General features: G+C 34.8%; 1 pseudogene; it reads right to left on the reverse strand.

Moving 5' to 3' along the window:
* Positions 1 to 25,299, reverse strand: LOC102014598 (annotated as a pseudogene).
* Positions 25,300 to 27,154: the final 1,855 nt, after the last annotated feature.

Here is a 27,154-nt window from a genome sequence, read left to right on the forward strand (position 1 = left end):
TTAATGCTTCCTATCACTAGGTTCCACTGACCTTGTGACTTCTTTACTTGGTCTGAATGCTGAACAAAAGAATCACTTTCAATAACTTCACTTTGTTTTCCTCTTTTAACTTGATCTATCACAGTGGCTTAGTCTTCTTCTTGGCTTCTCTTTGCTTCCTCCTCCTTTGTTTCCTTTGGAGTTCCATGCCTCACAGCCTTTGCAGCAACTCCAAGAACTAGTGTAGCCTGGCTTTGGCCCATTCAGCTGGTGGCAGATGTTATAATTGAGCTTTCATGTTTCCTGTTTCCCCACATTTGACGTGTCATTCTTTGTCCCTGCCTTTTTCCTGTACTCTTCTCCCTTTATCTCTTCCTATATGTTGATCTCTACCCCATGACCTACTATACGTTCTTCTATCACTGGACTTTTCTCTGCTGCAGTTTTGGGAATGCTGATGAGTCTTGACCTTTATATTCTTTTTCTGCTTTTAGACCTAGACCTGTGAAGTATATGATATTTCTCTCAACCTCATGAAAATTTTTGACTTCCTTTTCTCCTAGAGCCATAGCAAGAGCTACTGCTTGACTGATGTCTGCAGATTCTACCATAAAACTGTGAACAAGGCCAAAGGCCTCTGGGCCAAGATCGCAACTTTGATCTTGATTTCCTTCCACCTTTCTTTCAGCTGTATGTTCTACTATCTGAACAACTGCTGGAAGATTACCGACTATGATCTGTTTTTTTTCTCTTGGTTCTGCTTTCTTCTTCATTGTTTGATAACCAGCCTCCCTTTTCTATAAGTTTCTGCTTATATTTCTCCAGACCTGGAAATATTTCTCCAGATCAGTGCACTAGCTGCATCCTCCAAACTTTTATGCGTGTATGCTTATGAGCTAGCGTGCAGTCTATTTTAGAGAAAGTTCCACATTTTTCCCAGAAAACATATATATTCAGACAGTGCATTCTATAGATAGCTATTCAGAACATTTGTTTGAAGGTTTGATTCAGCTTTGCTATTTCTTTGTTTATTTTTTGATCTAGTCAGGACAGTTTAGTCTTGGTGCCCACTTTGTCTGAAAATATTTGGAAAGTTTCCTGCTATTATTTCCGTAAACTCTGTTTTATGCCATTTTTGCTTTATTCTGATTTCCATTTAATCTTAGATTTCTGTTCTTCACATCATCTAGTAGCTGTTGTATCCATGTTTCATGTTGTTTTGCTGTTTTTTGAGGTATCTCTGAGTAATTAGTTTCACTGACAATGGTCACATGTTTTAGGTTTAACAATCTGTTCCCACCCTGGTGACTTCTGCTGCTCCTACTTTCAGTAGAACTTATAATCTCCTGGATTTCTGTTTTATGCCTTTGATAAATTCTAATTCCTTGCTAAAGTAGTCATTCATATTTTGAAACAATTTGTTTGACTCACATAGCTTTTTATTAGTGTTTTATGTAAGCTCACTGATCACTTTGGTTATTAAATCTGTGATCTGGCTATATATTTATTAAGCTTGCTGAGCATTGATTGATCTGTTTTTCCTTTCCTCTTTTATCACTTTAAACAATTCATCTGTGCGATTTTTGATTCCCTTCTTCCTGATGTCCCACCAATTAACTTTGAGGAATTTGAAGTGTTTGAAAGCATTTCATTGCAGTGTTGTATCATGTTTCCATTTCTGTATGTGAATGTGTGTTTGTGTGTGTGTGTACTGATGTTTAAGAATCAAATATATTGGAAAGATTTTGTTGCTAATACAGAGTGAGATTTCTCTAGTTAGTGTCTGCTTTTCAGTGATGCATTCTCGGCCAACCTAAAACTATAGGCATTTGCCTTTGTGCCATGATCCAGTCATCTATGTTAACTTGGCAGGGGAGGATGGAGTATAATTGACCTGCAACACAGTTTTCTAGAAATGGAACATCACTTTTTTAATGACATAAAATCAATCCATCTATTCCCAGGAAAGGAAATAAAATCAACAATAATAAAAGCACCAAACTCAAACTAGAAATTGATGTACTATAGAAGTCAAAAGTGGACCACATTAGCCATAGAAAAGCCATCTATGCTTACAGTATAAACAAACACAAAGGGAAATAAAATTTTGACATATGGTAAATATCCACTAAGTGTACCAACTATATTTTCAGTAATAATAATAAGAAATTCAACTGGAATACGGTGGATTCAACTATCTTATAATAAATTTTAATGGTCATACTAGTAAAGAAGAGAGTGTGGGTAGCAAGAAAAAGAAACTGGAAAGTTTGAAAATTAAGGAAGGGCACATGAAGAAGAGAGAAAAATGAGATATTCTATTAGGAAATAAAAGGAAACTACTAAAATTAAATGAAAATAATAAAAAAGAACAAACAAGCAAAAGAAGAAACAATAAAATGAAGAAAAAGTATGAAAAATCAAATATGGAAAATTTGATAGAACAAAGGAAAAAATCTCAAAACATATATATATATAATGAACAAAGAGTTACACAAAAAATTTCTGTCCTTTCCTCTCTTTTTTCTCATTCTGATGTTAAAATAATGTGTGTGTTTCGGCTTATGGTATTGCATTAGTCTATTAATTTATTTTCATCCTCTTTCATTTCTTTCATTTATTATATTCTACAATTTCTACTGACTTCTGTTTGACTTCTTGATCTAGTCCATAGATTAATTGCTTTTTTAAATTTTTCAGCTCATTTATGGTGTTCTTCAGATCCATGACTTCTGCTTGGAATATATTTCTGCTAAATATTTACTTCCCATATTTGGATGCTATAGTGTTGAGTAAACATACAGAAGCAATTGTACAATGTTTACGTTTTCATCATTGTATTACAGTAAAAGAGACATTGCTGTTCATCCACCTCAAAATTTTCCTCTTCACTTAAAAAATCACTCTATCACAATTTTGATCTCATTCTGAAGCAGCTGTGCAGTTCTATTTCCTGAGCATCTTTACAAGTTGTGGAGAAGATTACAGTGATAAGTGCTACCAAGTGCCATCCAATAAAAAGCAGGCTCCTAGAAATATTACTGTCTTTCCTCATCCACCTTTTTCTCTGGGTGTGGCACCATGTAACTTGTGGCTCTTTCCTCAAGTCAAACTGGCCACCAAAATTATACATTTAGAATTGATTCATGACATTAAGGCAGCTATGACAGCACAACTAAAGACATGAGAAAGGACTTGCAGAACTGCTTGAGAAACTGTTAAGAGCAGTGGTACAAGGTCTGTTGTTGGGAAAGCAAATACGTTGACAGGGACAGATTGCAATATGTCTTTTATTGTAGTAATTTTAAAAATGTGAGCATGCACCATTTTTTTCAATCACACTTCCTATACTAACAATGATGACTTTTTCCTTTTGACCTTAAAGGATGGGTAAGCCAGGCTTTTTTGCTCTTAGACCTATAAGATTTAGAATTTTGGCACTCAGAAGGATGGTGTACAAATTGGGACTCTTGGTATGAATATCAATTCCTCTCAACCCGGTAGCTAATTAATAATTTTCTGTCTTTAAATGCCGGTGAAAGTTAGCTAAAAATCAGGATGCTAGTGAATTCTGCGGGAATAGTCTGCAAACCTCTCCAAGGAGAATAAGAATGCTCTTTTTCTGCAGGCTTTTCTCATTGCGCAAAGAGGGTGGGAGTCCCTGTAAGTGTTTGCATGTTTATGTAAAACCATCCTCTTTTTTTGTGTGGTCTAGAGAGGTACGTGTGTGTCTAACCCTTCTATTCTCATCAATGGTAAATTAAAACTAAACTGCAGGAAACCTTATCATTAGGATTGGATGAGGTCCAGATATTCATTTTCTTAGGAAAAAATAGGTTGTCAGAGATTTTTTTCGACTTTCACAGCACACCGCATTATTCTTTCCATGCCCACACATGCCTTGGCTTTTCCTACGTTTGTGATGTAGATGTTTGCCTGCTCTAATTTTCCTTCAGAAATAAGCCATCATTGATAGGTGGTTATTTGTTATAATTGAGGCAGAAAGATAGCAGGGAGCTTCCTGTTCCTTTATATGGCTGACATTAGTTTCTTACAGGAATTTGTCTATTTAAAATTCAGTGTACAATCTTTAATTTCTGGGAAAGGGATTCATTGTACTTCATTAAGATAAAATTTATATTTCTTTTGTTTGCTCTCTTATTGAGACAGGTAAGTTACCATCTCAAGCTCTTACTCTGAGTGCCCATATTCCACTCTGGCTAAAGATGGATAATCATCTGTCACTTAGATTCCAAGGCTTTCATAATTTTTAGCAAAATGTTTAAGGACTGAATATAATTAATATTGAAAATTACTATTCTAAAATTGCTTAATGCTGGAAACATGACTTTTTAGTTTTAAGGGCAAGGAAGCTGAGGCTGAGACAAGGTAAATTTGTTGTTTGATTTCAAAGTGGATGTATTGCATTCCAAACCTCTGTAATAACAATAAAAAAGTGAGGAGATATGTACCACATTGGCATGAAATTTTAAACACAAAAGGAAATTAACATAGGTTTTTCTTTAACAACCTGTGAATATGTGTCTCAATTCAAGTATGTATTTCCCCTTAGCTAATTTAAGACCAACATTCATTTCTTTTAACTCAATAATAAATATGGCTGAGTTTAGTATATTATATGGATTGTCATAAAACATGCAATCCAGTCAAATTAATGTGACAAGGAAGAAAAAGAAACTACCAAATAAAATCAAAATATGCCATAATATTTTATCATGTTTTTAATATTACATGTTGCAAGTGTATTAGTGCTAGTACTTCATATATCATTATAGCTATTTCAAAATGTTTTTCATTGTATTTTTCAGTGAATTTAGAACAGAGGAAAAATTGCAGAAACAAAATCATCTGAATTATGTACCAGCAAATTCCAATGATTTCTATAATTTTGGCAATTTCAAATAGTCACTAAATAATTTTACTGGAAGTTATGATTATGTAATTTATGACTATTAACATTATTTAGTGAATGTAACTTTTTTGTTTGCTTGTCTACACACACACTCCAAGTGTATAATGTTTAAAATTGTCATGGAATCAGAATCTTTTCTTCACCAGATTGCTTCCTCTTGGTTACATTAGACCTTATAAGAATCATTTTGCTTTTAAGTTCATACTTGATTTGAAACAGTAAAAGCAAAAGTTATTACTGTTGCTACAAATAAGTCATTAGAATAATGTACAGCATATCTTTTGTTCAATAATATTTATTGTCAAGGTAAGAAACATAAAATAATATGAAAAAATTACCTGTGTATAAAATAATTGTAAATATATTAAAACATTTTATTTTTTAAAATATTTTTTCTTCATATAGTATGGTTTGACTACGATTTTCTAATATAACAAACAACTATAAGCAATGGAGTATTATTAAGATAGAGTAATAGTAATGATTAAAATTATCTCTGTTCTTTTATGTGTAGCAAACACACTGATACAGTGTAAATTTTAGGGTAAATTATAAAATCAAATGATGCAGATGACATGATAATCTACACAGAAGAACCAAAAACTACCAAAAGACTCCTGGAATTAATAAACAAATTCAGTAGCATAGCTGAGTACAAAGTCAATACCCAGAAATCAATAGCATTCCTGTACACAAACAAGGAACACACTGAGAGAGAAATAAGGGAAACCAGACCTTTCACAGTAGCATCCACAAAGTTGAAAGACTTAGGAATCAATCTAACAAAAGAAGTAAAAGATATATACAGTGAAAAAATTACAGTACTCTGAATAAAAGAGATCAAAGAGAACTTCAAAAATTGGAAAGATTCCTTTTTCATGGATAGGAAGAATCAACATTGTGAAAATATATTATATAGATTTAATGCAATCCTGATGAAAATACCATTGGTATACCTCAAAGATCTAGAGAAACGTTCCTAAAATTGATCTGGAACCAAAAGAGACCCAGAATAGCAAAAGCAACAAAGGCAAGGCAAGAGGTAACTCAATGCCTGACTTGGAATTACACTATAAAGCTACTGTGACAAAATCAGCATGATATTGGGAAAAAAACAAACAAACAAACAAACAAAAAAGACCTGAAGATCAATGGAACAGACTAGAAGATGCAGACACAACTACAAACACACTCAGCCACTTTAACTTTGACAAAGAGGCCAAACATGTTCACTGGAAGAAAGATAGCTTCTTTAATAAGTGGTACTGTAAAAACTGCCTTTCCACATGCCAAAGACTAAAACTAGGCCCATGCCTATCACCATGCACCAAAATAAAGTCAAAATGGCTTACAGATCTAAATATTAAAACAGAAGCACTAGATCTACTGGAAGAGAAAGTGGATGGAAATCTTGAAGACAGAGGGATAGGCAGAGTGTTCATTAATGAAAACCAAAATGCATGGGAAATACTTCAAAGAATCAATGACTTGAATGTCATCTTATTGAAAAGTTTTTGCATATCTAAAGAAATCACCAAAAGAGTGAAAAAAAAAAAAAAAAAAATTGGGAAAAATTTTAGCCAACTGTACCACAGACAAAGGACTCTTACCTAGAAAATATGAAGAATTTAAAAAAGTCAGGCCCCCAAAATTCAATAACTCAATATGAAAATGGGCATCAGAGATGAATGCCACTTCTCTGATAAAAGAAAAATACAAATGGCAAATAAATACATGAAAAAATGGTCAACATCATTATTCATTTGAGAAATGCAAATTAAAACAGCATTGCGATTTCATCTCACCCCAGAAGGAATGGCTATCATCAAGAAGTCACCAATAACAAATACTGGAAAGGTCGTGAGGAAAGAACAACACATCTCCACTCTTGGTGGGAGTGTAGAGGGGTGCAGTCACTGTGGAAATCAGTCTGGAGATTTCTCAGTAAACTAGGACTAGAGGTCCCATTCAACCTAGCTATTGCTCTCCTGGGTATTTTTCTAGAAGAACTGAAAACATCATATTACAATGATATATGGGAGTCCTTGCTGATAGCAGTGCAATTTGCAATAGCTAAATCTTGGAAACAACTCAAATGTCCATTAACTGAGGAATGGATAAAAAAGATGTAGTATTTTTATACAATGGAGTATTACTCAGCTATAAAGAGACATAAATGAGGCTTTTATATGTGAATGGGTGCAACTTGAGACCATACTTATAAGTGAAATAAATCACACTCACATATGTAAACATCATATTACCTCCCTAGTATAAGAATCTGAAAAAGTAAATAAAATCTGAAAATTGCAATAGGTATTGTGAAAGAGAAAGAAGCTGCTCAAATAGTAAAGAACAACTGGGATAAGGGAAAAGAGAAAGAAAAGAAAGGAGAAAGGAAAATAAAGGGTACATTTATATACACAAGATAGCTAGGTAATTGCAATACTAATTTCCATTGGTTTAGTGAATAAACAGTTAATGTGTAATTGTTTGATCAGTCTTGCATACCTGTGTTTGCGTGTCTGAGTAACTACTTTGAGGTTAGCTGGTGAAGGGTAACAACCATTGTTGATTTCCTATCGCTTGTTTTCAAATTCTGTATCATTTTTATTGTTTTTGTTGTTTTGTTAGTGCCTTTATTTTTGTTAGTTTGTTTTTGATATTTTCTATTGAAAATTAAAGAAAAATGCATATGTGTATATAAGGATAGCTAAGATAAGTGTATTGCTGATGGCTATTGTTTTATTGACAGGAATAGTTAATGGTTATTTTTTAAAAGGAGAAAGATTTATACGATCTGAAGAGAAATCAGTGTGTGCTTTTTTTGTTTGTTTATTTGTTTTCTCTTGACCAATTTTGCATGCGTATATCGGGTAACTGCAACAACTAATTGAAGCTGCTTTGTTTATGTATTTGTTTTTGTTATGCTGGTTTCCTTAAATGAAAAACAAAATGTATATGTATATTTAAGGATAGCTGGAATAGGTGTATTGCTAATGTCTGTAGTTAATTGAGTGGAATAGTCAATGCTTAAAATTTTCTTTTTTCTTGATCAATTTCACACACTTGAATTTGATAATTAGAATGACTGATCTGAAAACAATATGCAGTATAAGAACTATTGTTGAACTCCTGCCATTTTGTAAGGTGACGCTCTGCATCATTTCCAATGTTTTTTTAAATTATTATTATTTTTTACTTGTTACTGTCTTTGATTGTTTGATCAGTCCTACATTCTTATGTCTACTGGACAGAACAACTTTGTTGAAGATAACACTTTGTAATATAGCAACCATTGTAAATTTCTATCATTTTGTCTTGAGGTAATGTATCATTTTTGTTGTTTTTGTGTTGTTTTAGTTTTGTCTTCATTGCTTTTTCAGTTTTTTAGTTTTAAATTTAAAAAATCTAAAAAAAAAAGAAATATAACAACCATTTCTGAAATCCTGCCATCCTGTTCAATGAAGCTCTGTATCATTTCTAATATTTTTTTATTACTTGTGATTGTCTTTAAAGTTTGATCAATCTTGCATTCTTCCACCTGGTAATCTAAGTAACTTCATTGAAGAAAACAATATGTAATATAACAACCATTGCTAATTCCTACCATCTTGTTTTGAAATCCTGTATTGTTTCTCCATTGTTTTGTTTTTGTCTTCATTATTGTCAGTTTGTTATTTTTTGCTGTCTAAAATAAAAAATCAACCAAACATGCTCTGTTTCATGATATTCCTTCATTTCTATGCTATTCCTGTATATATAATGTCATCGCCAGAAACAATATACCCATATATTCTATCATCTTTAATAAGAGAGATACTGGTACAAACAATAAACATTAGTGGATGCAAATATGAGAATATATTTAATTATCTTTCTAACTTTTCTGTAAATCTAAAATAAATTCAGAATTAAAAGTTTTAAAATATTTACAGGAGAGTTATATCAAGAATGTAATAAAGAAATAGTTTCAAGTTCACATCTGTCAGTAGAAATATTAAAAATAAATAAATAATCAGTAGCTCTTAGAAGCAACTAAAGCTTTTCATGGATTTGTAAAGCAGTCAAATTTTTACAACATCCAAGATAGAAAAGCACCAAAAAGAAACCAACTTAAATGGTGTAGAAAAGCTTTTGAAATTTTTATTTTCATTGACTGCCTCCCTCCCCAATGGGGCATCAGCATTGAAAATGCCGCCTCGTGTTTCCAGCGTGGGATTCTGATTACTAGTTATGGAAGAAGCAGAGCAGAACTTATTCACAACTTACTGTGCCATTTTATTATACAAAAACATTTATTACTCAAACATTCAGAAATTTAGGACTATATTGGGACTTCCTAAATATGAAAAAGAGGACATATAGAAAGTCCACAGCTAGCATACTCCATGTTGAAAGATTGAAACTTTCTCCCTAAGATCAGAGATAAACAAAATGTCTGTGTTCACAACTGTCATTATAAACTACTCCAGAGCTAATGAAATCAATCCATACTATTTATAAGCAGCTGTTCTTTGTGGACATGATTTTATATTTTGGCCTTAACAATTGAGATTATTTCAATTTGAAGATATAGAGTAAAACAAATAGAAAAATGAGGTGCATATCTTTATCTTTTTCTAAATGCATTCTCAAAATAATTACAATAAATGGCTTTGTTCATAAAATTTAAATACATTTACAGTCTGGTACAAGTTTCATAACTATTTTTTCTTCATGGAGTAACTAGTTGAATAGATTCCCCTCAGGTAGGTATTTAGCTTCACAGTTAGACACTTTTTTAAGTGTCTTATTTATAGAATTAGGTAACAGTTTTACAGTGGCAACCCATGTATTTGTATTTGTTGCAGAATTGAAAATTTGTTTCACATTATCCAATTATTTCCAAGGTAAATCTCTTTTCTTGTTTTCTTCCTTGTGAACAGATGCCTTTTTACTAATACAAACAAACAAAGTCTAAAACCATACAGTGTTCTCTGTCTACAAATATGTAACATCAGGTTTCTATCAAGTACAAGAAGTGGGTAAAATATCAGCTGCTATGGTGAAAAATCTTGGAGTATTTCTATACTGATCCCTTTCTCTCATCCAGTCTATTACAAATCAATATTTGTCTAGATTTTCTCTACTTGTCATTGCTTCGTCTACTTTCAGTTTAAGTTAAATCTATCCTCCCCTGCCTGAAGGATCACCACTGTGACTTCTCCATTTCTCTCTCTTTGTTACACACTGAACAAGTTAGCCAGAGCAATACCATGAAGCTATACAAAACATTGCACCAGTTCTCTGCAAATCCTTATCTCTTCAGATTCCATGCTGTTGGTGACCTTTCCTTCCCCTATGAGTTTTTCTAGCTCCAGCCATGTTGGGCATTGTGCTCCAACCTGGCACATTCCCAGCAAAGTTTGGCACTGCATTGCTTGTTCTTTATTTCAGAGTGTTTTTCACCTGCAATACCAATTTGGATCCTTCATTTCTTCCTGTGGCTAATTCAGAAGTCACCCACTCAGGGAGGGCTATCCTTGCATTTCATATAAAATCTTAATTCTTACTAAAGTTACCTGATTTGACAATTAAAAAAAAAATAAGAATGTAGAGTTAAGTTCACCTTCAGATAAGCAGTGTATAGTATTTTTCTGTAAGTATGTCTCAGTATTGCATGGGAAAGACTGAGTGTGATACATTTGAACTTGTTTTTAAAATGTGTTAATGTTTCCCTCCTTTTATCCTTAAAATAAAAAAAAATTAAAAAAAAAATGTGTTACATGAATTTCAAATTTAGATTTTATTGTGTATTTCATCTGGTTCCTATCCTCAAATTTCATATAGGCCTTCCTTGCTTAACAATTTCTTGTTTTACTTATAACTTTCTAACACACTAATTTTTCATATTCATGTTATTAGCATTTGTTTCTTTTCTACAATAGCAACACTTTGATGGCAGGGTTTTCACTCATTTCTTTACTTCAGTATCCCTAGTATATAGAACCATGCATGTTCACAGTAGACTGGAGAAATATAGAATGAAAGAATGAATATTCCAAAACCTAATTGTCGGTATTGTTGAGAATTGAACTCAAACCCCACACAGGCAAAACATGAACTCTACTTTTGTGCTATAGTACTCTCTCCCTCTCGCTCTGTTTCTCTGTCTCTCTGCCTCTCTGTCTCTCTCTCTCTGTGTCTCTCTCTCTGTCTCTCTCTCTTGAGACCGGGTCTTGCTATGCAGTTCAGCCTGGCTTTGAGCTCACTTTTTAGCCCAAGCTGTCCTCAAATTCCCAATGATCCTCCTCCTGCCTCAGCCTCCCGAGTGCTGGGATTAGAGGCGTCCACCACCACACAATGATTACAATACTCTCTTGAGATAAGAGTCTGAGTTTCACAGAGTGTAGTTTTTATACTGTTATTTATTTTATTTTGTCAAGTTTAAGCAATAAAGCCTAGATTGGAAGTAGCTTAACACTGGATTCCATATTTTGTTTTTTAGATATGAGATAGCATGTATTCATTTTCAAATACATAACAAAATTGACCTAAAATAATTAGTCTTTTCCTTTTGGAGGTAGATAATAAAAGAGTTCAGTACATTTTCTTAAGTACCTTTTGGATATTTTGGGAGCATCATCTGGGATTAGTAAGAACATGGTTGATGCCTAATAAATCCCTGTGTATATTTAATGAGGCTAATTAAGATTTCCATAGTCTTACCAATCAAAAAGAAAGATTACAATTTAACACATTTTTAGATATAATTTAAAGTAACATAACTGAAAGCACTAATTAATTCACAATTTAAAAGGCAAATTACAAAAATCCGTTTTATTATATAGATTTCAAAATAAAGTTTGTTTCCCAGAATCCTCAAATTCTTAACTTAAATATAAAATAAGGCTGTGCATGTCAATATTTTGACATACCAAAAACAGCAAGTATAGAATAATCTAAAGATATTCTCCTATTCAATATATTCTCCAATGCAAAGTCCAGAGTATGAGTATAGGAGCTCTCTAGCCAGCCAGATGAATGCTTGCTTAACTCAAATAAGGTGGCTATGCTTTTCCCGCACTAACTTGCATATCTAGGGATTCGATCATTTTCCTGCGTAGCGGACTTGTGAAAGATCCTTCATTACGTCTATAGAATAATCCTAAGAGTCATCACTTCTTGGAGATTGTTATTGAAAACCAGAAGAGAAGCCCTGAGCAAAGTGTTATGTAAATTCTGTGCAGTGGCAGGAAAAAATATGTAAGCCAAACTGCAGAAACCAAATGTAAGTATTCAGAACTGTGTGTGCAATCAGGGCTGTATTTCTCTGAACTTATTAAATGCTTTCCCTGTTCATTGGTTTGTGCAAGTTGAAGGCAAAGATGGCAGGGCCAAAATCAAAATCTCAACTCGTTATAATCACGTAAGAAGTCAAGGTGGAAGACAGACAGAGTCAAGACTGATTGAGTTTAAACCCTTTTCTAGATTTTCAAATGTTATGTGCTTTATTAATTTACTGATTGTTTTCTATTTTTCTAAAACTCCCCAGTCAATGTGGCTGTAAACATCTTCACAACTATGGAATAGTTAGAAAACTTTTTGTGTTTTCTCATTGTTACCCAGTACACACGTTCACATACATCCATAGCATCCATATATGTATATATATAACATATTTCCATGAGGTGCATTTAAGATTGTCAATTTATCTTCCTTGGTTCATGCCTCCTCAATGAATCATCCATTAAATAGTTGTTATTAAAATTTTTTAAATTTTACTACCACTTAGAACAGCATCAGCAGCAGCTTCTGTCTTCACACTGCTGAATGAATGTAAAACAAACCATTGCACTCACTGCATTCCTTACTATTTATCAAAAGACATCTTGGCAGTTATATCTACTCTTCATATAGTCCAGAGTGATTCTCCTTTAGGAAAGTAACATCTGGAACATGTTATCAACAAAATAAGATATTGTAGATAGCATTGTTAAAATAAAACTAAACATGAGCAAAAGAAACTTCTTGCTTCTTCACAAACCTCCCTAAAGTCTAAGAGCTATAAAAAGCAATTCTATATAAGACACTGTTAAGTTAACGGATTTGTATGTAAGTTTTCCATTCGTCTATCGTTTACAGTAATCGCTTGCAGCATCTTGGATATCCGGAGCTACGCCTTGCCAATTTGGAGAAAATCCATCTTTCTCTAGTCTCTCTCTGTCATTTTTGCCATCACCTGTACAATCCCTTGGCACTGTGGAATATTTTGCTGCAGTACACACATTTTCTCTAATTTTTCTTGAGCCTTTGAGAAATACATTTCAGCTCTTTAATTTATGAATCATTCTCATACACAGCTTCCCGAATAGGGAACTCAAAATGGGGTATGTGAGGTCAGAAATGGTGAAGAAGCCTTCTTTGTTACTTCTTCTTGTAAAGATATTAAACCAGGAAAAGACACGGAGATGACTTTGAATGTGTCTTCCTATATGAAAGAAGCCAGTGTCAAAAGAGTACACATTATGTGGTTCCACTTAGGTGGTATTTTAAATATGAGCAATACTGTGGGCACAGAAAATAGCCCTATGGTTGCTGGGATTTCAAGTTGAAAGGCAATGGTGATTAAATATTTGAAGAACAAGGTATTTTTTCCTGCATTAAAACTATTTGATATAACCTCAGAATGCTGAATATATGACACAATGCTTTTAAAGAGCTCATAGAACTGTACAGCACAAGTAGCAATTCTTAGTTAATGGAAATGCTGAGGATTTGGGGAAACCAAGTTGGCTAGAGTATATGCTGGGCAATTTAGGATCTGGACAATTCCAGGATGAAAAGCAGACGGTTATAACAGAATCTAACATTATGATGTATGAAATAATCTCATGTAAATTATAGAAAAATGTGTCAATTTAAGTAACTCTAGAAGAGGGTGAAGTTTTGAAGACTCATGCCAAAGGAATTATACATTAGCATTCCACTCTAGTTAGTAAGTTGTTCTTAGTGGAAATATAGTTAACAACTTTGAAATTCCAATATATAGAGTGGAATTAACCAAATAATGGATAGACATCCCTTGATGCTGGTCAGATTTCTCAGAAAGTTTTCAGAGAAGCAAAAGAGATGGTTAAAATGACCTTTGTGGTAACAGATTAGATGAGACACTGTGGAATTATAAGTAGCTTAATAAAGACACCGATGCTTACACCTGGAAATTTTTATATGTAAGTATCTGTACCTAGGTGTATATACACATATTCCTTTTCATTGTCTGCTTGGAAACACTACTAGAAACTGGCATCTCTGTATGATTCTCTCACAAATGCCAGTGAATTGTAAGGCTTTCCAGTTTCCCAGCAAGACCAAGCAAAATCTCCCACACTTGTGTACCATATGTTGTTTCTATCAGTACTTTTCAATAATTTTTCTAGATTGGAGCAAATAATCATACAAATGATCTACTGTGAATTCTTGAGTGGGCATCTTGTCTCCTTTCTAGGGCTCTCTCTGCTCAGATCTCTCTCCTGCAATACACTTCCAGAAGTCACTGTGGCTATCATGGTCTCCCCAGCTGCTCACTTCCAATGCTGACACCTAATTTTCTTCTTATTGCACTACAAAACTTTCTCAAGGCATTAAAGTGGGACAATCTTAAGGATCATCTCATTTATGTCTCTCAGGGATCCCATTATTGGGTACTTTTTTCTCACTATTTTGATGTCTATCATTTCATATATTTAGTAACTTTATCTTTTATTTTAAAGATAAATCTAACAAAGCAACAATGAAGACAAAATCAAAACAAAAACGACAATGATACATGACCTCAAAACAACATGATAGGAATTAACAGTGGTTGCTACATTACAAATTGTTGTCTTCAACAAAGTTGTTCAGTCCACCAGATGTAAGAACATAAGATTGACCAAACAAACAAAGACAGTAACAAGTCGTTAAGAAAACTTTGGAAATGATGCAGAGCTTCACCATACAAGATGGTAGGAATTCAACAATGGTTCTTACACTGTATGTTGTTTTTTTCAGATCAGTCATTCTGATTACCAGATAGAAGCATGCAACGCTGGTCAAGCAGAAAGAAAATTTTAAGCAATGGCTGCTCCTTTTTGAAGATAACATTATGTAATACAACGACCATTGTTAATACCCTATCACCTTGTTTTGAAATTCTGTATCATTTTAATTTTTCTCTATGCTGTTTTGTTTATTTATTTGGTTTTGCTATTTTGGTTTTTTTTTCCCTTCTCTTTAAAATGAAAAACAAAATGTATATGTATAACTTTGTTTTAAATGTTATGTTTAACAAGAAAAGCAAGGCTATAAATTTGATTTTATTGCTACGAATCACCTAGTGTTCAAACAAGTATTAATAAGCACAATGCTTTGCATTGAGTCAATTTATTCATAGGGCATAAGGCACAGAATACAGAACACAGAAGAGAGTAACAATCTCATATGAAATTGAAGGCACTGTTTCATACAGTTTGCTTTCTTTCCGGGTTTCACCTGTCCATTGGTGTTAGTTATGCTATGAGGGAAGGATGAATAACTCCATCCTAGTCAAACTTATGAAAGAATTCTGTTATATGAAAGAATCACGAAAGCAAAACTTGCCCTGTGATTTGGAACTTCCTATCAGAAAGTGGCTCAGGACCGAATTTTGGGTAAGTTTTATGGGTGTATACAGTTTAATGAGTCTGGAGCAGGAGACACATTGATATATTTACCAAATGATTTTTAAAGGTAAATTAATTCAGCAATTCTTAGCTGATTTCATCAGAATAAGTAAAAGCAATAAATAACTCTGCTCCAGGCACATTATATACACATGATTTTTCTTCATCTTCACAATAGGCACTTTGGTTTTGAGGACTTCATGTGCATAATGTCTTCCCAAAGGAGATCTGAACCTGGTTTATGAATTCTGTCTTACTTCTACCAGGTCTTGTTTTTCCAACGTCAGATAGAAATTAAACTTTTTCAGGAAGGGGTTCTTGAACTTCTTTGTGAGCTATGTCTTTCTTTATCCTTTTCTTTCCCTTTGAGATTTTGGAAAATTATTTACAAATGGTCCCGGAACAGTTGTCAGTTGAGGCAAAAGCTAAATTCAGCCTGTTTCCAGACTTTGTCCTTGCCAGTTTCTGATAGCTCATGAATGGACCTAATGCTAAGACTTCTCAGAGGCTTTCAGAAAAGGAGCACTTGTGGATGTTTGATGAATTCTTATTACTGTGGCTTCCTTTTTCCCTGATGTGTTCTACACATATGCAGTCAACAGTAAAATATATAAGTGCACATAAATGATCCCTGTATCGTGAAAATTTCAGCAGAAGGCAAGCAATTATGTGGGAGAGTGCATTAGGCAATCCTGTCTCACTTAGTTTCAGAACCTCAGCTTTATTCTGAGTGTTGAACGCAATTTCCATATTACTCAGAAGACATTGATCATTACTAGCCTAAATAAATATTCATTTTGATTGTCTCAGCAGGCAGTCTCCACGGTCATATTTTAACTCCTCGTGCAGGCAGAAGGAAACCTTTGATGATATTTTGGCTCATCTCTGCCACTACAAAATATACCCAAGCAGGTGTAGAATAATAATAACGTGTGAGAAAAGGTCTTCAAATGCTAAATGGCAATGCAGAAGTAATGTATTAGTTCTACCTTGTATTTCTGTCCATGGGGTACTTATAAATATACTTATTAAACCCATCCTGAGTGAATAAACTAAAAATCAGAGGATGCAATATATGTCCGCAATAAAAAGTACAACAGCAAATTGTGTGTAAAATTCTAATGTGCTCAGATTAGTTATGATCCAACTATGAATTATATATGCTTAATCTGTTGTTCTGTCCTGTGTTTGTCTCTTTTTTCCTCTCTCTCTTTCTCAGGTTTTGACTCTCACTGTTAGTCTTTCTCCTCTCTCACTTCTCCATGCTTTCAGTGAATAAAAGAAAGCTAGAGTCAACACAAAACTTAGAAAACTCTTTTAGAAATTCTTTTAAGGCTTGCTTCAACTTAATTTCCCATCTTAATCCCACTCCCATGCATTCACCTAACCCCATAAATGGTATTGATTTCTCAGCCTCACCACAATACTGCAGAATTCCCAAATTGGTTACATCCTGGTGCTATTTCCATCTATACATTGGTTTCCTTTGGATCTTTCTGAATTTCATTCCCAGCCTTTACAATACCTCATCTTTATTGTCCTACCTCCAAAGCTTCTGCTAAGTGCTCCAATAAGACTTAGTTATGAATACTCTTCCTAACTGTTACAGTGTGTTACATTGAATCTTATAATAAAAATTTGACCTTTTACAAGGCTGAGTCTTACCATCTACTTCTTTCCTCATCAACATCTGTTGCATTAATTAAGCATCTATTGGACTGAAGAGATAGAGTTCTCACACAATTATCCACATGCAACTTTGAAATCTTTCTTGCTCTGAGATTACTATAAAATTATTAAGTAAGTAAAGCTATTTATAATGAAAACAGCATATAAATCAATCACTTAACACACACATATATGTAGTTTGGTACATAGTGATAATATGCTTTTGCTACAGATTGGAAAAACCCAGCTTTAGAAAAGTGTTATCCACTCACACAGCTACTACCTAGTGAACAATGAAGATTAGGTAGGCTGCATCACTGGGTTATATATATTCAACTGTATATATTTGTTTTGTTTTGTTTTCATCTTTCTGAGACAGGGTCTCACTGTCCAGGTCAGGCTGACCTTGAGCTCACTCTGTAGCCCAGACTGGTCTCAAACTCACAACGATCTTCCTGCCTCAGCCTCCTGAGTGCCCACGACTGGCTATATATTTGTTTATCAATAAACATAATCATCTTCTATGGATAGGTTCAATTTTTGTTAAACTTTTAAAGCAGAAATATAAAAGCTACTTTATTCTGCTTTGTTATTCCCAAAAACTATGACACATTTACAAGTTAAGCCCAGAAAATTGAGGTGTGTATTTTGCTAAAGGCCATCTCTAAGGAAGTACTGTGGGAAGCATGATTTCAGTTTTAGGTTGCAATTAAGGTTTCTGTATATGTGCTATACATAGGAAGACACAGACTATTATCCACAGCATCATAATAAATAGAAACATGAATATAATACTGCCCTTATTCTTGCAGAATGCAGTACAGAGTGTAGTACATCTGTATATGGTCAAAAGTTTTGTAAATACGGTGAGTCTGTGTGTGTCCGATTATTTGGAGTTGTAATTATTTTGTTTTCGATTGGAACCTTGATGGTTTTAATTTGTTCACATTGAAAGAATAGCAAACAGTTACCTCAGTCTTTTCAAATAATTTTTTTTCTTCCACTTTTTTCTCTGTGCTATTTCCAGATGGTTTCCTGATTCCTATCAGAATCGCTGTCCGCTGATGAAACAGAATTCTCTTGGTGATTATTATTCCTTGAGTTATTATTCCTAGCGGCCATCCAAACAATTCCACCAAGTGTCACATCTTGCTTAAATTGACACTAAAGCCGTTTAGCATAAGCTAATTAAAATTTGGATGTCCTTCATGAACACGCCACATGACTGATGGCGATGAGCTCCATCATCATTACAGAGAACATTACTTTTGTTGATGTGCCTTATAAAGCGTTCCAGAGATATTTATTATGTTTTCATGAGCATGTAGGCTCAGACAGCTCCTCTGTTTAAAAAGAAGAGTGATTTGAATAATATCAGAGTGATGGCATTTTGAACACCAACCTGCCTTCCTCTCTAATTTCAGAATTCTCTCTTTTTGCTTTCTTCCACTTCATCTTTAGATTTCTTATTGTCTTGTGGTTACAGGTGTGTGTGGGGGTGCCGGGGTAGAAAACCTGAAACATTTCCTGAGAATAAAATCATAACACCTGACAAATCACATTCATTCTGTTGGCAAGACTACACATGGCTTTTGAGGTCAATCTGAAATTAATTAATTTTTTAGAGAGCTATCAAAAATTCCTCAAACTATCACTTGCTGCTGATTTTGATTGGAAATATTGTCTAAAAAGAAGGTTGTAGCTCTTCTATTAGAAGATTCTCTTCAGACAATGATAATTTTCAGTCCTGCCACTGCTGTGTGAGTCTGTTACTGGGTTAAAGAGAAATTTGTATTTTAAATTTATGTAACAAGTACTCGCTGAATTTGTGAACTAACTTTTCATGAGGCAAGTGAATGATCTGCTGTTTTAGATGGGAATAATACAAAAGGAGAAAAAAGATAAATGATGGTATCAAAAAATTAGCTTAAAATGGAGAAAATATCATGCATAAAATGGAGAAAGTATCATTACTAACTTTTAAGAGTGGTGCAAAAAAATCTGTGAGGTAATCTATACAAAAGGCTTAGAACAGTTCTTGGAACTTAATGATAAGTAAATAATGGAGAAGATGTAGACATGACAGAGAAGCTCAGCAAAATTATATGATATATTCCCTGTAGTTTCACTAAAATGTTACTTACTAAGTCCAAGAACACAGCAGGTTAATCTTTACTAAGGCTTTATTCCAACCTCTTTTACATTTTTGAAATTCTTTGGGAATTATAACATTTGTTTACTACTTATTCCAAGAGTCTTCATCTCTTCCTCAAACGACATTGACAGATAATATATGAGGAGGCAGAAGTTTGTCCATCGAATCCATTAGTACTAACTGGATTTGTTCACAGTGGTGGGTAGGGGGGTGGTTGCAAAGCTAGTTACAGAGTTTCTTGGGCCAGGGCACTTTCCAGTTGGCTCTATGAGGATCTGGTAGTTGAAGAAGTATAGCAGAGCTGGCATGATCTGGTTTGTTTGGCTTTGATCTACCTATTTGTACATTTAACCTCATTTTCACTATTCCATAAGACAAACATTGCATTTATTTATTTAACCTCATTTTCACTATAATATAACACAAGCATTGTTCTAATTAAGTATTTTTGTAACTTCATTTTCACTCTTCTGCAGCATAAACATTGCTGCATATCATTTAGTTTAGCATTTTACTCTCTAGCTTCTCAGTGTTTATCTGCTTATACTCACACCGTTCTTAGAAATTGGTAGGGAATTAAGCACCATTCCTGCTACCATAGAAAACAAGTAAATAGAACCTATCTTGAGGAAATACACATGAAACATAGTAAAAATGGAACTTGTAATTGTAGGCCAGGGTATTCTTTACATATGCCTGCTACACATAGAGAATGAGAAAGAATATCAACAAAGCAATGTACAGTTGTCAGTTATCGGGTAGTGTATGCTACCTCCCTGAAATGTGCATGGTTAGGGAATTTATCTATAAAGAAGAGGGTAGATTAGATACTGGACAGTTTAAAAAGTAAAGATATCCACTCCTACTGCCTATTTTGTCACTCTGCTCCATCTTTTTCCCAGATGAATTTTGTATTCTGCACTTAAAGTAAGCTTTATAAATGTGAACAAGCTGTCAGCTCTTTTCATTTCTCTTTGAATTGTACCCTATTGGAGTACAAACCCTTTAGAATGGATTGCAAAATCTTTTTCCATATGACTCTGGTAAATGACTCCTAATAATCTCCCACCATGTCAGGTTCTGAAGAACATCTTCCATATTTTAATACAAAAGTTCAATCCACCTCAAACGTGGTTTTTATTTTACAATTTCTGTACTTTGCTCATGCTGTTGTTTCTCTGCTTAGTTGAATTTAAAACTCCTCTTTATTTAAGGTGCAGTTCAGAGCTGTCCCTGGTATATTAGTTGACTTAAGGGGACCGAAACTGGCCTCATAACTAAAATAACCTGAGATGAGTACAAAGTGGAAAGCAATCAACATGGGGAACCATTCCTAGATTTTAGTAAAGTTGAAGACCATGCATTTAATTATAACTTTTTAGTTCATAAGATGGAATAGTTGGGTGAGGAGTATACTGAAACACAAGCTATTATATGAGAATGTTATAGAAATAAATGACATGACAATTTTTTTTCAATTTGGCAAAATGTTAGTTACTGTATTAGCAAATATTGAGGTAGAAAAATAATTTAGAAAATAGTCCACCTAGTATGTTGTCTTGGTTACTTTTCTCTCATTGCTGAGACAAAATACACAATGCCCAAAATTAAGAAAGGAAAGGTTTCCTTACCTCACAGTTTGTGGAAGTTTCAGTCCATACTCTGCTGGCTCCAAGGCAGCATGGCTCATGGCAGAGGGTAACAGTTCATGGTAGTGGAAAACAGAAAATCAACAAGAGCAAAAGGGTGGAGTGGCAGCAAGCAAGCCTCTTCCCCTCCCTTACATTGTATGCAAACTATCCGCCTCAGGGCGGGAGTAGCAGTCACACCCATAATTCCAACACTGGACCATGGATCAATCATAAATTCTGGGAGCCTGCCCCATGACTTCATGAGGCCATGAGCGGACATCCAGACACAAACAATAACATATATACAACAGCAAGGAAGATGTAAAAGATGATGGTATAAAGACAGAATAGGTTTTTAGAAAACTAAAAGATTGAGATTGAATCAATACTCAGAATATTTACATTAAAACCATTTAAATCACCCTTCAAAAGTCTGGCTTGTGTTGCCCTTTTAATTTCAACTTCCTACCTCTATCTTAGATTGATCATTTAGGTGAGATGTGTATGTCAGGATAAAGCAGAATGTGGTGAAAGCACAAATATCTTATTCTGACAACTTGCACCTAACCTTCAGCCACATAGGAATACGTTTAGGAACCTGAAATGATTCGTAATGACAAAGTATTCACTGCTGAATCTTATTTCCAAGTAGTTCTACATTGGAAGTTCCTTGCATGAAGATTCATCCTGGAGATAATTGCAGTGAAGCAGAGTTATACCTTAGAAGATAAGATCCTCTCATCAGCATGATGATTGACAGCAAATTACAGTGGTGTTGATGATAGATCTATAATTACATTACAAATATTTATCTACTAGAAATCCTCCCTGAATCACTTTCATATGATACGACTTATCTTTACTTCCTTTTCTTTGCTGAGATCAATTGGGACTGACATCAAATTTCTAGTCTGAAAAAAAATGAAAAAATCAAAAAGCCAATTTGATTAAAATTTGAAACATAAGTGTTTGTCAGGGCAGAAGGCAATTTTTTTCTGGTTTTACAAGGTTCCCATCTAATAAAATTAGGAATCCAAGTAGAAATATAACCTTACTCCTAACCACACATACTGAAAAGGAATTTCTTAAAAGTTCTCCAACCAAATACTTAACTTTATAAATATCTGTTGAAGACTTTCACAATTTAACATGGCTTGAAATTCACAGTGTCATGTACCAGTCAGCAGGTGAGTTACTAAGTATTTAAACATATACTGCACTTAATTTCAAGTTGCTTAAATATTATGAAACAGGCTATAAAATTTTATCAAATAACCTCTTAAATCAATCCATCACTTTTTCATTTTATTTTATGGAAAAATAAAACCAAGTTTTGTATTCAATTGATAAAAGAATAACAACAGTTACTACACTGTGTATAATTATCTTTCAAAGTAGTTACTCTACATTAGACATACACCAAAAAAGATTCTTACAAAAAAGAATAAATCACATCTTAGGTACTTTTATTGGTGATAAGACAAGATATATGACACCGAAATTTAAAGAAGGAAGAGTTTATTTTGGCTCACAGAGAAGTTTTACTTTATAATTAGTTGTTTGCAAGGAAGGGTTAAATAGCAGAGTGACTTCACAGAGGAGAAACAGTTCATGGTGGGCAGAAGGCAGGAAGGCAGTGAAACAGAGAAACAGAAAGGAAGCAGTAAGTGTAGCAGCCTTTCTCCTTTATCCCTTCCCAATTACCCATGCTTCAGATGGTGTCATTCACACCCAGGGTGGGCCTTCCCATTATCCACACTCAGAATAATGTCAAATCAATCTTTGAATTAATTCAATGATCAAACACTTTCAATCCTAGCATCACTCAACCTAGGTCCAGCCACTCTATAAAGCCCCATTTATGACTGCCTAAGACTTTGAGGGGACATCTAGACATAAGCCATAACAAAATAAATCATAACACAAACTTGCTTTTCAATGAACTAAGGAAATAAATTTCTGTTTATATCTAATTGTGTCACAGTAGCCAGATCCTTAACACTATTTATCTGGATTATTGCAGCCACATTATGATTAGCCTTTGTGTTGCAATTGACATAGTTTATTAATATATTAGTTAAATTCAATTTTGGACATTTTGGTAAAAGTTACCTACATTTACAAGGTCGTGTGGCTTTTTCATACCCTGCTAATGAAGTTCAAGCTTCCTACATGAAGTCTATCAAATACATAAGGGGAAGTATGTATCAACTATGTGGTTGCTAATGCAAAGGACACATTTTCAACCCCAGCATGAAGGGAAAATGTTCACATTTTATATTTATCACCTCATGTTGCATCTCCAAAACAATGCTATGATCTCATGATCATTATTATGCTACCTTTAAAAGTGTATTAATTGAGAAACAAAAGAATTACCCAAATTCTAGTTTTGTGCACTAGCCCATTTGCTATTTAAAGGCAAGCCACAGCAGTCCTACATACTATTGCCATTTTTTAAGATATTAGAAATTAGTGCCAGAAAATTTCTCAAAGAGCAAAGAAAAATTGATGTCTTTTGTTGCTACTGTTGTTGCTGTTTTACAAACATTTGGGATAAATCCTCTTTTATTTGAAGGAAATCTGAAGAGATATGAAGAACTAATGCATGTTTCTTTAGCTTATAAGTGTGAGGCATTTATGATCTTGTAAATACCCCAGGAAGGTGATGAGAAAAAAGTTACTAATAGTTACAGTGGCTGTGTTTGCAGCTGGGCATGTAAGCTATAGCAAAATAGCTCCTTGTCTGTTTGATTGGTTATTGTCATTTCTTTGGAGAAATCAGTGCTCTCAACACAGATAACAACAGTGACCGGTACTGTTGATTGTACTGTGACTCCCAAGATCTGTTCGTAAATATGCTCTTTAAAAGTGCAATTTTCTCTCCAACAACAAAGGTCATACAATTTTCAGAATTTCCAGCCAACAGCCAGGAGACCTCAGATGATACTTTCCCTCCTACTCAGAATAAAATAGGGACTGGTTGAGGATACATGTTATTACAGGTTTAGCGATTACTTTGTGAGATTAAATCCCTTTAAATTAAGAACTAACTTGATTACTTCAGCAAAGGTATTTAGAGCTCCACAGGTAGAGGAAGATGGACAACAAAAGGGATTAATTTTGCTTATTATTAATTTTCAGTTTGCATTAATAACATCTTTAATATCTCTTTGTGGTTTGCTCAATTTTCCATTTTGTAGGAGAAAGTATTCCTTCTGTACTATAAATCAGTTTACTTCACATATCAATCCTAGCATTGCTGTTTGAATGTGTAAATAATTTCTGTGAATCTGCCAGGAAAGAAGGACCTGATTTTTGCCTATGAACCTGAAAATGAAGACTTTTTAAAAAGCATGGCAGTAAAAATTCAATATAAGTACAGCGACTTTTTCCCTTCAAGCTGTGACATTGGGAAAATATGAAAGACTTTCTGAAAAAAAATATACAGGCAGATCGATATGGCCTGCCAGGTGACTATTTTCAGTTATGTCTTTTACTATCTTTCTGATACTTCACTAATTCCAGCCTTCATTACCATCCACAGTATCTATTACCATAGCTTTGGAATAATTGGTGTTTTGGCTTGTGTCTAGATGTCCCCCACAAGATTCATGCAGTCATAGGGAGTGCTTTTTCAGAGGTGGCTGGATATATAATGTGTAATGCTGAGATTGATTCTTGGTGCAATGCTGGGACCAAGGGCACTATGATTAAAGGCATGAGTTCTATCATCTTTAAGTAGCCTGAATAAATTATAAGGAGTGGAAAATGCTGTCCCCTTCTTGCTTTGCTACCTACTGCCTTCCATGATCTGTCTCATCTGCAATGCCTGTCTGCCATGCCACCTTGCCTTGGAACTTGTGAACTATTATCTGAAAACTCTACAATCTGTGTGCTATATAAAACTTTTGCCCTTTCACTTTGGGTATAGGGTATTTTGTCTCAGCACCAGGAGAAATTTGGTACTAGAGAGGGGGGTTGTTGCTGTGACTCTACCTGACCATCTGCTTTAAAAGCCATTGGAACTTCCTTATGGAAAGGGGAAGAGGTAGGAAAGGCTTGGAGAGGCCATCTGAAAAAGTAGAGCTGGAACATGGAAGGTGTACTTGATGGGAGTTTCTGGTCAAACCTCAGAAGATCAGAATACTGATAGAAATCCTGCCAGTAGAGTCCAGGCTCAGGAGGTCCCTGCGGGGAAGAAGAACTGCACTGGCTTTTGGATTCCAGACAATGCATTTTATGCATCGGAAGAAATGCTTTTGCTCATGTCCAGAAACTCTGCCTTAGACTGAGATTAAAGGCAGTGGACTAATTGATCTGTTAGAAGAAATTTCAAGGGAGTTTAATGGTGAGGCATTGGCATGGCTACTGTTGCGGGTTTTCATCCAGATTTATGCTGAGACTCAAGAGCAAAGATCCTGGCAGAATGATTCCAAACATCATGAATGTATCCAGAAAGGAAGCTGCAGTAAAGTCAGGGGCTTCAATGATGGAAGACAGGAGAAATTGATCATTGAAAAGACTAGCAAGCAAAAGCAGTTATTTCAGAAGACAACAGAAAAGATGGCTGGAGAACATCACAAGAACCAACAGGACTCAAGCCTCTGCTGCTTCAGAGTTGCAAAGGTATGAAATATTTGCTTTGAGATGAGAGCCCCAGACCAGAATGGTGGCAAGGTTTTTCAAGGATTTAGTTGATAGGCATTTGAGCTCTACACCCATGAGAGAAGGAACCCTTGCTATTGCTCTAGCTAGAGTAAGACTTGGCACCATCCACGTGGTGCTGGTTTTAGGTATATGCAGAAGTAGAGTTGTGGAATTAAAAGGGTTTCCTCCTAGGTATTATAAGAAGACGTGGGAGGCCAGGCATGTTGTGCCTGAAAGGGCAGTGAGTGATCGTGTGAGTGTGAACCTGAAGGTGCACTGGAACTGCCAGAGGTTTGGAGATGTGAGAAATATGGATCCTCTGAGAAAAACTGTGAGAAGGGGCAGAGCTAACCCCTCAGAGAGATACCATGGGAGCTACCACCATGGGAAAAGCCATAGGGGTGGAACTAGCCAAGCCCTTTGGAATTCACAACTTTTCACAGATTGCTGGGGGTGCTGGAAGTGGAACTGTGGGATTTAATATTTGCCCTGATGGAATTTGATCTTGCTTTGGCCCCTTGCTATCCCTGTTTGTAACTTTTGGAATGGAATCTTGTACCTTTGAATGTTGGAAGCATTTAACTTTCTTTTCATGTGTATAGCTCTAGTTTGCTTTTAATCTCAGAGGAGAGTTGAGACTTGGACTTTTCAGCAATGCTGAAATGGATAACACTTTGACAACTCTTAGAGATGGATGAAATGCTTGTTTTGTAAAGGGATGTTCATGAGTCTTTAGGGACCCAGGGGCAGAATTTTATGGTTTGTACCTAGATGTCCCACCAAAGCCTCATGAAATCATTGGTGGAGCTTTTTAAGAGGTGGCTGGATCTAGAAAGTGTTACCATGGGATTGATTCATGATGAAGTGCTGGGTCCCAGGACACTGTGATTAAGGATGTGAGCGCTACCCTCCCTAAGTAGCCTGGACAAGATATAAGAGGTAGAAAAAGCATTGGTCACTCTGTGCTTGTTTTGCTACCTCTTGCTGCCATGAACTGTTTGTTTTCTGTGGTGCTTGTTTGCTATGCCACCCTACCTCGGAATCTGTGGATTATGGACTTAAAATTCTACAAACTGTGAGCTAAATGAATCTTTCTCTCTAAAACTTTGAGTGTAAGTTATTTTGTCTTAATAGTGAAAGAAAAATAACTAAGACAATTGCACTTTTGCTTTTAGTTTTGTTATATATCAGTGATTTCTAGATATCTCCACTAAAGTCATGTTTGAAGTAAATGAACCATCCTAGTCCTTGACTAAAATCCTGTAGGAATTTCTGCATTGCTTCCAGGTTAGATTTCAAGTCATTATGGATGACGAAGTCCTTTATCATCTGACCCTGGACCAGGTTTCTAATTACATCTCTTAACATCATCTCCTACTGTAGAGCTATTGTGCATCTTTCTAGCCCTTTCTAGGGCATAAGCTTTTCCGTTGTAAACTTTTGTTTTTATTTA

The sequence above is a fragment of the Chinchilla lanigera genome, unplaced genomic scaffold, assembly GCF_000276665.1.
Source record: "Chinchilla lanigera isolate Chin_1 unplaced genomic scaffold, ChiLan1.0 scaffold00032, whole genome shotgun sequence".
NCBI lineage: Eukaryota > Metazoa > Chordata > Mammalia > Rodentia > Chinchillidae > Chinchilla > Chinchilla lanigera.